At 35.2% G+C, this 12,414-nt stretch overlaps 1 protein-coding gene and 1 long non-coding RNA gene across 6 annotated transcripts in view; one reads left to right on the top strand and one right to left on the bottom strand.

Annotated features, from left to right (window-relative positions):
* Nucleotides 1–12,414, top strand: part of GRIK1 (glutamate ionotropic receptor kainate type subunit 1) — a 330,275-nt gene that overhangs the window by 186,115 nt on the left and 131,746 nt on the right. The window lies entirely within an intron of this gene.
* LOC107514426 overlaps nt 6,692–12,414 on the bottom strand; it is a 116,295-nt gene continuing 110,572 nt past the window's right edge. Inside the window, exon 6 of the long non-coding RNA XR_004950532.1 lies at nt 6,692–6,864. This is a non-coding gene — a long non-coding RNA (uncharacterized LOC107514426). The remainder of the gene's footprint in view (nt 6,865–12,414) is intronic.

Below are 12,414 nucleotides of genomic sequence, written 5' to 3' on the forward strand. Positions count from 1 at the left end.
ACCCTGACAATTCACCTGCTTTAAGGCTGGGCGGTCGATAATAAACGTGATTGAGTTTTGCCATTGTCAGGTGCTGCTGACACCTGTCACTTTCAAAACTCTGTACTGTGCATAACAAAGGTATTGTTTAAGTAATTTTTTTGCAAAATACGAAGCCCATGACATCCCTTTGAGTCACTCTCGGGTAAGAAACCTAGAGATGAATCTGAGACTAAGTTATCATGTCTCCTACCATCATTCTATTAACAATCCTGCCTCTTACGATCACTTTCTTAACAATGACACTAACAGCAATTCTGGTTCTTGCTTTTCAATAAATTCTCGGAATATATTTCCCAGGAAACCATGTTTGTGTGTGTTACTTTTGTCATTCAGGTATTCGTGATTTAGATACACATGGGCACGTGCCTGTGGACTTGGTTACTTTATTTAATTCTGTACTTTCTTGGAGCCGATGGATGAGCAAGGGTTTTATTACCCACCGGCTCAATTCCAATGCAAACTCCAATATTTACCAGCTATGTGACAGTTGGAATACTGCTTCACATCTGTCAGCCTCAGTTTGCTCCTCTAGAAAATAGGGATGATAGAATCAATCTCACAAGGCACTAACTGGAGAGATTATAATAAGATAATAATGTATATAAAACACTTAGCATAGTGCTAACACTTGGAGAATCCTCATTCAGATTAAAATCTATTTTTAGTACCTAAGTTATTCTCAAGTAGAAAGGAGGAGCATTGGTGTTAACTTTTCTATTTCACCACTGAAGTAGATATACTACCTCCCAGATGGTTGAATCCACACCCCCCTCCGCACATTGGTGAGAAGGCGACTCCGTGATGTAACTGTGGCCCACAACTTTCTCTACACAGACCTTGGTAGGATCAAGATTAGGAGGAGGCAAGTAAGCTGAGTCATGCCAGTGCAGGATCCTAACTTTATTCATAATTGAAATACTTTGTTCATCATAGATTTTTTCCCATTAATTTCAGATTTTTTAAAATATTAAATTATTATATATCTCGATTATTGCTTTTCCGGGGGCACCCCCCCCCCTTAAATTATATATCTTAAGCAAATGCCTTAATGGCCTCACTCTAGTCCCAATCCTGGCCCCGAGTCTTATTATTCCTTCTCCCCATCTGAGCACATTTAGAATGACAGGGCCCCTTTTTCTCTCAAGTGGACTTCAATCAGTTGATGACGATAGCAACCTGGCGTCTTTGCTGCCTTGTTAGACAACCCCCATCGGCAGTCACTAGCGAATCCTCTTGTGCTATGAAATTGAGTGCAATTTTAGCTAAAATTTGTTCTCAGTGTGAACCGGTGTCTCTACCTGTGCACACGTTCCCGAACTCTATTAAGTTACATGACAATAAGAAAGAACTCCATCTAACTTTATAGAACATTTATGAAAGATAAGTTAGTTAGTGATCTTCAAATCCCCAGAACATTTAAGAATTTATCCAATAGCAAGTTACAATTCACTGTCCCTTATTCTATGATGAGCTGCACTCTGAATTCTAACAAAATAAAATAAAATAAAATATCTAACTAAATTTCATCCTCAGAAAAGATTAGGCATTGGAAGCAAACTGACACAATATTTACAGAATGCTTTCAATCATTCAGCATCATTATTACTCTGATTGCCTTCATTCACATTGTGTTCTCAGCCCCATGTGATAAGTTTAAAAAAAAAAAAAAAAACTGAGGGAGAGAGAGATTTATTTATAAAGAATCCCAGTGGAAATTTGGAGTCAAAGCTATAAAAAACATTTACTTACTCCTGGAGGTATCTTTTACATCTGAGTTTTTAAGTCTTTTTCCCATGCCCTTGCAATTACATTGCCTGAGGTACTCTTCAATTTCCATCTTAGGAAGAATAAAATGCATCAGAATGCCTTCAGATGGTATGGGTTGCACTACCCGGTCTTGCACACAGATTTTCACCTACTCTTAATAATGTCAAAGATGTTCATATTGGTTATGTTACAGGGTGACCTAGCGTCCTACAACCCAGACGAAGTAGGCTGGTTGGTCACTCTAGTTGCTAACCAGAAATATCTTCCACATTGCAAATGCACATTGATTTTCTTTTCTTATTGTTCTTCTTTGTTATTTTACTTTTAAAATGATTCACACAAAATACATGTGTTTAATTTCAACATTTGATAATAAGAAATATCATTACTCTTAGTTAATACTTTGAACTTATGATAAAAGATGGGCCTTTGAAATACTAAAACCACCACATGAAGAAGTATGGAAAAAGCAAATTGTACCTCGCTTGTCTGAAAACAACCACAAAAAATAATGGAGCAAAAAGTAAGATACTCCAAATACACATTATGGAAATATAACTATAAAACAAGCTGCTTAAAACACAGTTAGCCCATGTTAATATTTCAGGCAAATCTCTGGGTTATCTCTCCATTGCCTCTCTTGACAGTTAAAATTCACACTCATTTATTCATCCAGTTCACAATCATTCATTAATCATCTCTTCTGTGCAATGCACTGTACAGTTGTAGAGACCATAAGACAAATAAGGCAGTTCAGGCTAATAGCTCAGAAAGGGAAACTACTAAAATAAATTGGTATAATACAGATTAAGAGTTTCCATGGCTGAAGTCTCTATAGCTAGATAAAACAGAAAGGCAGGGGAAATTTTAAAACTTATTTCCAGGAACTACTGTTCCAAATTGGCCAATATTTTCCAAATTTCAACATATTTTCTAATGCTCTCCTATGATATACTCCCTCTATTTTTGTACATTTCAAAATTCCACACATCCTTCATAACGAAACTAAAAAGCTTAGGAAGTATATCCTAACACCTGATCAATATTTACTATTCATTTGTCTAAAAGTCTACAACAATCGTAACTGATTTTAGTACAGCATATTTATTAATATAGTTATGGTTGATTATACACATATTTTAAAAGATGTTTACCTCACGGCATACATAAAATAAATTCTAAATGCCTTAGAGCACTAAATATTTAAAAGTCAACAGAAAAAAATGTTAGAGAGTATTTTCACAATCTTACCATGAAGAGAATTTTCTAAGCATTACAAAAATGAAACAAACTTTATTACATAAAATATCAGAACTTTGGTTGGATTTAACAAAAACCCGTATGACATTGTGTAAGCTAAAAAGGGGAATTTATCATACATATATTAAGATGCAAAGGAAAGAATGTGCCTGTACCCCAGAAATAACTAGAAGGAGAGACCTGAACCCCATTAAGATTTTTTTCATCTCTGCTCTCCTCTATACACCTTCTTCATTCTCATCGCTACACATGGCCTCCTCCATTTCTCTAATTAATATGGTAAAAGGCAGTGTGCCGACACCTGCTGAGGTTTCAACATCACGTCTTGAATACCTGAAGAAAGGTGGACTCACTTTCTCTTGGTCCTGGTACAAAACTCCAGCAAGAGAGACATTCACATATGTTGAAACACTCAGCTGTCAGCATCACATAATATGGCCACGCCTGCCTCACCACAGGAAGAATACAGAAGCATGAGTGGGAAGCAGTTTCCAAAAAGAAGAGAAGGAATAAATATTTTCACTATAAAAAGATAGACTGAATTACATAAAAATATAAAACTTTTATAATCAGAAAAAAAAAGGTTAAATAAAATTTAAAGGCATAGCAAATTAGAAAAAGTATCTGAAATAATTATGGAAAGATCATTTCTTTCTTCAAGACATAAATGCATAAGATAAATATGAACACACCACTCAAATGGGCAAGGACCAAGACTTAAGAATGGCCAAAAGAACAAATACAATGAAATAACAGGACATTTTAGGGAAAATGTTCAACTTTATTAATAGTCAATAAAATGTGAATTTAAATAAGCATTAATTTCAAGTTATACCTAAGAAATTGATTTTATTAACAATGTCAAAAATTCAGAGAAATGTACACTTTTATATACTTGTGGTATGTAAATTAATGTAATCTTTCTTGAGCTTGATTAGGTAATATGCATCAAGAATTTTTAAAATGAGCATATTATTAAACTTCAAATTCCATATAAAAGAATTGAGGAAATAGAGTGATGAGTAAATATTTTTTCACAAATATATTTGTTGAAGCATTATTTTTGATAACAAAGAATAGGAAATAAAAATATATCTAACAATAAAGTTATCTAAACAAACTTATTTTTTGAGATGGAATGATACGTCACTAAAATTATGTTTAAGCAAATATTAATTAACATAGAAATACCATTGAGAAAGCACAAAATTGTACTTTATATGCAATATGATTGTGTACATTTACATATTTCCAAAAATATATATGTTAGAAGAAAATACACCTAAATCTTGATATTATTAACTCTCTGAGTGGTAGAATTTTAAATGACTATTTTTCACCTTTTCCCACATATTTCATATTTTCAATACCATACTTAAGCTGCTTTATTTTTAATTAGGAAAAAGAAATATTTAAAGAAACTTCAAACTTTGAAATTTAAAAATAAATATGACTAACTTGAGTCAATGAGGAAATAATGTATTTTAAAAATATCTATAAAGTAACAAGAACGTAAAAACACATGTTAAAATGTGTGAAATAACAAGCGAAGCAATATGGAGACGTAAATGTGCAAACCCAAATGCATTAATAATGAACAAAGTGTAGACACATTTATAATTTTTTTCAGTCATAAATTTTTAGCAGCTAAAAATGACAAAGTATAGTTTACATGTCAGGGGAGAGCTATTTTTAAATATTTTAAAAAGGCAAACAAACTGATCCCTTAGCATTTATCCTGAGAGGAAGAGATACTGCTTCCTACTCCAGACATTAGCAAAATTTTGTCTGACAAAATAATATAAATAGTAATGTACTTGATATTCAACCTCATGTTTTAAGAACTTTTGAGCTCAAAAGAACAGTGACATAACTGTTTAAGAGCTTAAGTGTTTAATTCAAGTACAGTTAAAGCCATTATGGAAAATATTATTAGAAAACTCAGCACAATAAACTGAAAATTAAAGTGTTTAATGATAGTGTAAGAAATTAACTAGATGTAGATACACACACATACGCAAATAAAATCAATTACATTTGTCATTCAATAAAGTTGAGGAATAAAATAAAATCAATTACAAAAAATAAAATATTATAAAAGATCAAACTGAACTGTTAAAAACCCCTAAAATAGCTATAAAAATATTAATGTGCAACTTGTTTTAAAACTATAAAATAAAACTAATAAATATATGTATCTTGATATAAATAAATGCCTATGTTCTTACATAGGATAGAATTTAATATTTCCAAAAAATAATTTATACAGTTAATGATATTCTCAAAAGAATTTCAATGAATAAAGAGGCAAAATTTTTCAAGAAAATATTGTATAAGAAGAGTAATTTTGCAGGAAAGTCCTTTACCTAGCAAACATTAAATATGGTATTAACATAATACAATACTAGCATATACATAGACAGAAAGGTCAACACAACAGAATAGTTCAGAATTTAAATGAGATAATAATTCAATATATGACAAAGGTGCTATAACACATCAGTAGCTAATTATATATACATAATTATATGTAGCATATATAATTATATTAGCTTCCCCCAATGCCATACACCAGAATAAATTTCAAATGGTTTAAATAACACAATTATATAAAAAAAAATCTTTTTAAAATTCTAATAGTAATTATGTGTGTGAATACATACAGTTTGGTGGATAGAGGAGAAAATTTTAATTGTAAATATTCCAACAGTCTCACAAGGATAGAAAGTTACTGTAATAAATGCCTGACCCCCAAATAGAAACTTTAACCAAAGATGCTCTCTTGCTGAAATGACTAGAGAGAATCTGTTGCAGGCTCGGCTCCATATGCCCTCCCATGGATCCCAGGCTGATGAGGCAACTGTCACTTATATTGTCCCAGTCACCAGGAAAGAGGAAAACAAAAGAGAGCTCTGGGAGTTCTCTCTCTGGCAGTTAAGTCTCCATCCAGGAGGTGACATATGTAGCTTCTGTACCAAAAACAATGCTATCTCAAAATATTAAAAGGCAAAGGAAAGGAACAAGTAATATAAATTACAGACATACAAATAGGTAGTAAATAAGTATTAAAAATTAAACTCATCTGTATTCAAAGGAATGCAAATTAAAGCAATCATAATACTGTCTGTCACTAACAACAACAACGAAAAACTTACAAATTCTTAGCAAGGTTGCAATTTAATTGGGCATTTCTACACGGTGGCTACAAGTACAGATTGGTTAGCCTTCGCTTCTGCATGGCAGTTTAGCATTACAGAATGAAAGCTTGAATTGCTTATGACTTATAACCTATCGACTACATTTCAGGGCATTTTTCTTTCCTCCAGCAAAATCATGAATAGCACCAAATGTTAATCATAATAGGATTTATAAGTGAAGAATTAGCAACAACTTATCAAAAAAGTGAGGTTGATTAAGTAAACCATGATATATCCAAAAAGTAGTTTGGATATATAGACAAGTATCACAAAGCAGAGGTATCGGGGGGAGCAGATGCCTGTGGTACAGTGCCATATGAAAAATGGCAAGAGATAAAAGGATAATATCTTAATTACTTCAAATAAAAAATTACTTAAAAAGTATTTTTTAATTTTTCAAATAAAATATACAGAGCTACAAAAAAAAACTAATGGAAAATAATAAAGAAAAATGAGAAGAAAGTGCAGCAAAGGACTTTGCATTTTTAAATATTTACATTAAATGTCAAGGACTTGTATCCTTCTCACAACATACCTATGAGATGACTGATGAAAACTTTTTCATGGAAATACAGACCATCTCATGTTTAGGTTATTTCTGCAAATGAAAGAAAGAGGGGAAAAAAGGATGATATAAATCTAACATAAATTTTTTAAAGCAATGTCATCATTAGAAGGTTTATATTTCTGATCAAAAACCTAATGTCTTACTTTTCATTAAAATGAGTACAGAAAGAGTATTTAAGCCTACAAATTATTTCACTCAGTCCCAAAGAACAAAGTTCATCGGGTCAGATTTTTTCGAAGTATGTTTCTCGGGACAGCAATTCCACCACTGGCCCGAGTTACAAGGAAAATTGTCCTATAATCAAATGAATTGGAGAAACACTGGGTTTAACAGAGGCAAATGGCTTTTTTTGCTGCGGGACTTCTGAGCGACCTTTATACACTTCTGTGCAGTGTGACATCCCCAAAAGGGATGAGAGGAAGCAACGCTTCCCAAACACATTTGACCACTGAGTTCCCTTAGTGCACAGCATCTCACGGGCGACTTCTGCACACACTTCAGTAAATACTGCTCTGTCGGAGCTGTGAGCTTCCACTTGTTCTGGTTTCAGACATCAGTTCCCATCTTTAACAGCAATATCTCCTTCTCAGCAAGAAGACATTTCATCTCGAGAAGTAGCAGAAATAAGGGGGAAGGATACTAGAAAATAGTGGTGAAATGCATAACACAGCATCCCTAGAAAGACAGGTCGTAGAGTTGACATATTCCATTTTTTTTAATGAACAAGTAAATAAATGGAATTTGAGCCCTTTAGTATGTATGAATATGTGTCATTTAAATGAGATGTTAAAAAGCTAAAGATGTAACTGATCTCATGAGACATTAGAACAATCACAGACTTTCATAAGAATAAAAGTTTGGCAAGAATCATTCAGCAGTATTGCAGAATCTCGCCTTAAATCTATAAATGAATAAGAGATGAGGCATTTCTCCATGATGTTAAGGTGCCGGCAGTCTGATGAGAAGTGAGCGTTTAGAGAGAATCAGAGCTTTCTAAGTGCTTGGGGACAATGGGCCATAAAGGTTGGGAGAGCGAGCGATTATCACTTCAAAGGCAGTAATGGGGAAAGTCAGTCAGCCCACTAACACGACTCCACCAGCCACCCTCCTTCCTTCCCACCTCTCTCATAAGCTTACTTGTCTTGGTAAAATGTGCTACTTTATCACACACCACGATAAGGCACAAAGAAGGGACTCACCTCAACTGAATGATCATTTGTTGACGACAATATACTATGTTGAAATCATTGTATATAGTCCTGGTAGAGAGGGCAAGTACCACTAAACATTGTCCCTACCCTCCAGGAAAGGTTAGACTTCTCAGTTTAAGATTTGACACCCAAATTAAGTCTGCAAATATGAGCTAGATTTCATGTTATCAAAAAACAGGGAGAGTTCACCTCTGGCTGGAGGGAACAGGAAAGACCACATTGGAGGGGACATAGAGCGGGCTTCTTGTTTTGGTGATGGAATGACGGGCTGCCGTACACGATTTCCTGTTCTGTAACCTACCACCACTAGTTCGACCTTTCCCAACAGACAGGAAATTCTGCCGAGGGCAAGAGCCAAGTCCTTTTCCTCTTTATATGTCCCACTGCTGCAGGCACAGTCCTAGATGTTAATAGATGGCCAATAATATTTGATGAATTGAATAGTGAATATTACTGGAACAAAAAATACCTTTGGCTTTGAATATTTATTTTAAATGTGCAACTCAAATTTATTAAGAAAAATTACTGGCAGCATCTGCTAAACTGCATATAACCCACAGCCTTTCCCTTCTCTGGCATTTCCCACAACTGCTACCCTCTAAAGCACATTAGGAACCCCTCATTCCATAGAAATTTTTTCTTCCTCCTTAAACACCATTCCTACTAAGTTAGCTCTCGTAGAGACATCAAGGAGAGAGCTTGGATGTGGTTATTAAGGTGTGACATTAAATCCCACGTTTCCTCTTCAAAAGACACCAGTATCTAAAGACACTTCTAGAAGGTTTAAGCAAAAAAGACACTTCTAGAGGTTTAAGCAAAAACCAGACCACTGATGAGGTCGTTTTCCTTACTCACAGCTCTGTCCTTATCCAAGACTTCTTGAAAGGTAAAAATCCAGGTAACCCTTGTCCTTTCATGCTCCCTTAGGTCAAGGAATGCCTGCTTTCCATCCAAATTTGTATAGCATAAAATCTTTACTAAGACTATGTTGATCTACAAAAGTCAAACAAAAAGAGGTAAGCTGAGTGGGAATAGAACATTTACCTAAGGGAATCTTAGAATTTAAATTTGTAACCTTGAAATTAAAGACATAGCATAGGCCAGTCTATAATAACATATAGTAATGATGTAACAAATTAGAATTATGGACATGGCAAAAAACAGAGACAATATAATGTATACTTAAGGTATATATTTCCTATCAGCGAAGGAATTGATCGAATCACCATCTCGTTTTCTGTTGATAGCTTCTAGAATAGTCATTATTCCACAGAAATACAAAACAAGAGTTAACACTACTGAAGCTTTTCATTTCTCGATTGTCAGCTAATAGTCTTTCTCTCCCTTCCTGAGCGATCTCACCGTTTGTCGCAATGAACACACAGCAGCTAGTTAAGAGAGTTAGTAAGGTTTATTAGAATGCGAACAGTAACATCTTAGTCCTGCCATATTCAGGACAAAATAGGAAAATGTAATAAATAAAGAATTTCAATGTGCTGCATGATGCAACTACTTGCTTGATCTGCGAAATCAAGTTAGAGAGCTAGAGGTTGTTATTTGAAGTGCTGAACAAAGTGACATTTTACAAAGAGGAAAAGATGCAGTAATTGAAAGCAGCCACTATGGAGACTTAAGACAACTGGGATAGCGTGTTTGTTTTCTGTGGCTGCTGTTAAGGAATCACCACAAACTGGGTGGCTTAAAGGAAGGAAAAGTTGTTCTCACAATACTGGAGGCAAGAAGTTTGAGCAATCCAGCCGTCAGCACGGTCCCGCCTCGTCCAGACGCTCCAGGGGAGATCCAAGTCCCGGCTTCCTCCAGCTTCTGGTGGTCCTAGGCATCCCTTGGTTTGCAACTGCGTCACTTCGGTCTCTGCCTTCCTGTCTACACCTGCCCCTGGGTGATGTCGACCAGTCTTATGGCTTTAAATATCATGACTCAAATTTCTATCTCCAGATTACACCTTTCTCATGAGACCCACAATGCATCTAACTTCCTGGTCGGTGTCTCCACTTGGATTTGTAATAGGCGCCGTGAGATCAATCATGCTCCAAACCAAACACCCGTGCTTCTCTTCACCTTTGATGTCATCCTTGAAACTCTCTTCCTACTTATAGGTAGTTCCTCCAGTAAAATTCAAGGGTTTTAAGAGCTCTGTGCCAGAAACTGGGTCAAAGACCAAATACATATTTCTTATCATAAATCACAGGATCACACATATCCAGTCTACAAGGGCTGCTGTGTGACCTGCACTCCTAACAGCAACTTTCTCCTGTTTCTGAGATTTCACTTTAATAGTACTTTCCCAGCCCTCTCTACACTTCGCTTCACTGCAGGTTTTGGGTATTTATCAGCAGCTTTCTCTAAGAGGAAAAAAAAAAAGGAGAATGTGGAAGGATGTTGAGTAAATGCCATCATTTATAATGCTTGCTTGGTGAAGGAATGAAAGAAAATGCCCCCAAAATAACAGAGCAGAGTTCACCTACATACTGCCAAAGGATATAATTAAAAGACTTAAAATTCTCTTAAACCCAGGTACATTCTGCTTTATGGAAAAAACAACTATTTAACAAAAGAATAATATTGACATGAGCAGGCAGTTCTACACATGCCATTTCCTCTTTTTAGCCTCATTATCCATGTGTAATAATAATTTATTTCTGGAGAGCGATTGAGTTTTGGGGCACTTACACTACATTACATTGTTCCCTTTACAGAACAATTCTCCAAAGCAAGAAAGGAGGCAATATTAGCCCACATTTAGAGATGAAGGATATCAGAAATAAGTTGGTGAAATGTGTGCGTGTGTGTGTGTGTGCGCGCATGTGTGTGTGTGACTTTGAATAAGCTAGGCAAAATGTGTGATCTTTCATTTATAAAAACAGGAACACTACCTCCTACTTGGTATTTAATAAGACTTAAATGGAATATTTACAGTGAAAGAGGTATTTCATAGTAACTTTCTTCCTAGCACTTAAAAATCCTTCTCAAAGAGTAAGTAGGTGGACCAAGGTCCAAAATTCAGAACCTCTTGATTCCTATTCAGGTATTTGTTCCGTCTCACCAGCCTGCCTCACACAAGTTAATGATGTGCACTTCTAAGCCAATAATTGACTTTTCCCCTGAACAGCTGGGAGGCTGAACATCTTAAGATACTTCGGTCTCCATAAGGGTGGCGACTCTGAATAAGACATAGTCTGTCTTCCTGAGGGTTCTCACATGTGCTCAGGAGACAATGAGTAAACAAATAAGTGCAGCTAATTACTGTGTAAGCCCTAACACCAGGTTCTGATCTTGAGTCGGGGCTATTCCAATCGTGAGTCAGCTTGATTGCAGCGGTAAACCCAGCCTACATCTATCTTCTTCTGGTGACCAAGTGTCGATGATGTGAGCTTATGACCTTGCTGTTCAGCATCCACTAACAGTTCTGAGAGAAACAGAAAGATCCCCTCTGCCACCCACCAACAACCTGCTTACGATTGTGTGACAAAGGAAAAAGACAAAGTCATTTAAGAGTAAAAATTTTCCTAACAGTGATTTCACAATAAATGTTCAATATGGACTCATAGGTAACGGTTAACATGGTCATGTATCATGGTCACATGGCATTCAACTCTAGTTTCTCAGAGAACATGAAAATGATCTCCTTATGAACATCTATCATCAGTCTATGAAAGCCAGAGATATTTCCAAAAGGAGCCAAAATAGTTCAATATAAACCTGCTTTAGTTTCCCCAACCTGACAATTGTAATTGGTTATTTAATAACAGTCAGTAGAGCAGGGCATTGCAAATAATAATAGTAATAATAATTTTAACTTAAAAATTGTAAATATGTTTACTATTTGTTTATTATTCTTCCAAAGTAGAATCAATGTAATTTCTTTGAATTAGACTCTGCCTAGTGGAGTTCTCTTTCTAAGAAAGGATGGACCTAAATCATACCTGTGCCTATAGATGTTTATTTTTGATTTTTAGTTTCAAATTTTTCTTTTTATACATATATATATATATATATTTTTGAGTGGGTAGAAAACTTAAACTTAATCTATCTAGCCTAGACAAGTTTGCTACAAACCTACAACTGACCTTTGGTAAGGCATCACTCAATGGTGAGAGTATAGGAATAGCCATCTGCTAGCTGACAAGTATTGGCATCCCATGGGCACCAATTAATGTGTTTTTCAAAGGAAATTGGGAATATTGGTCTATCAAGGAGTAAGTTAAATGGAAGCCAATTAAGAGCCACTACTGTATGCCCCGTGTCTATTTATAATCCAAGACAACTCTTAAAGAACATTAAGAATGTACAGTTAATAATACTTAAATGGTTCCATCAACATCAATGTTTCAAGCAAATTCAGAGCTGG

The sequence above is a fragment of the Rousettus aegyptiacus genome, unplaced genomic scaffold (assembly GCF_014176215.1).
Source record: "Rousettus aegyptiacus isolate mRouAeg1 unplaced genomic scaffold, mRouAeg1.p scaffold_m13_p_4, whole genome shotgun sequence".
Classification (NCBI taxonomy): Eukaryota; Metazoa; Chordata; class Mammalia; order Chiroptera; family Pteropodidae; genus Rousettus; species Rousettus aegyptiacus.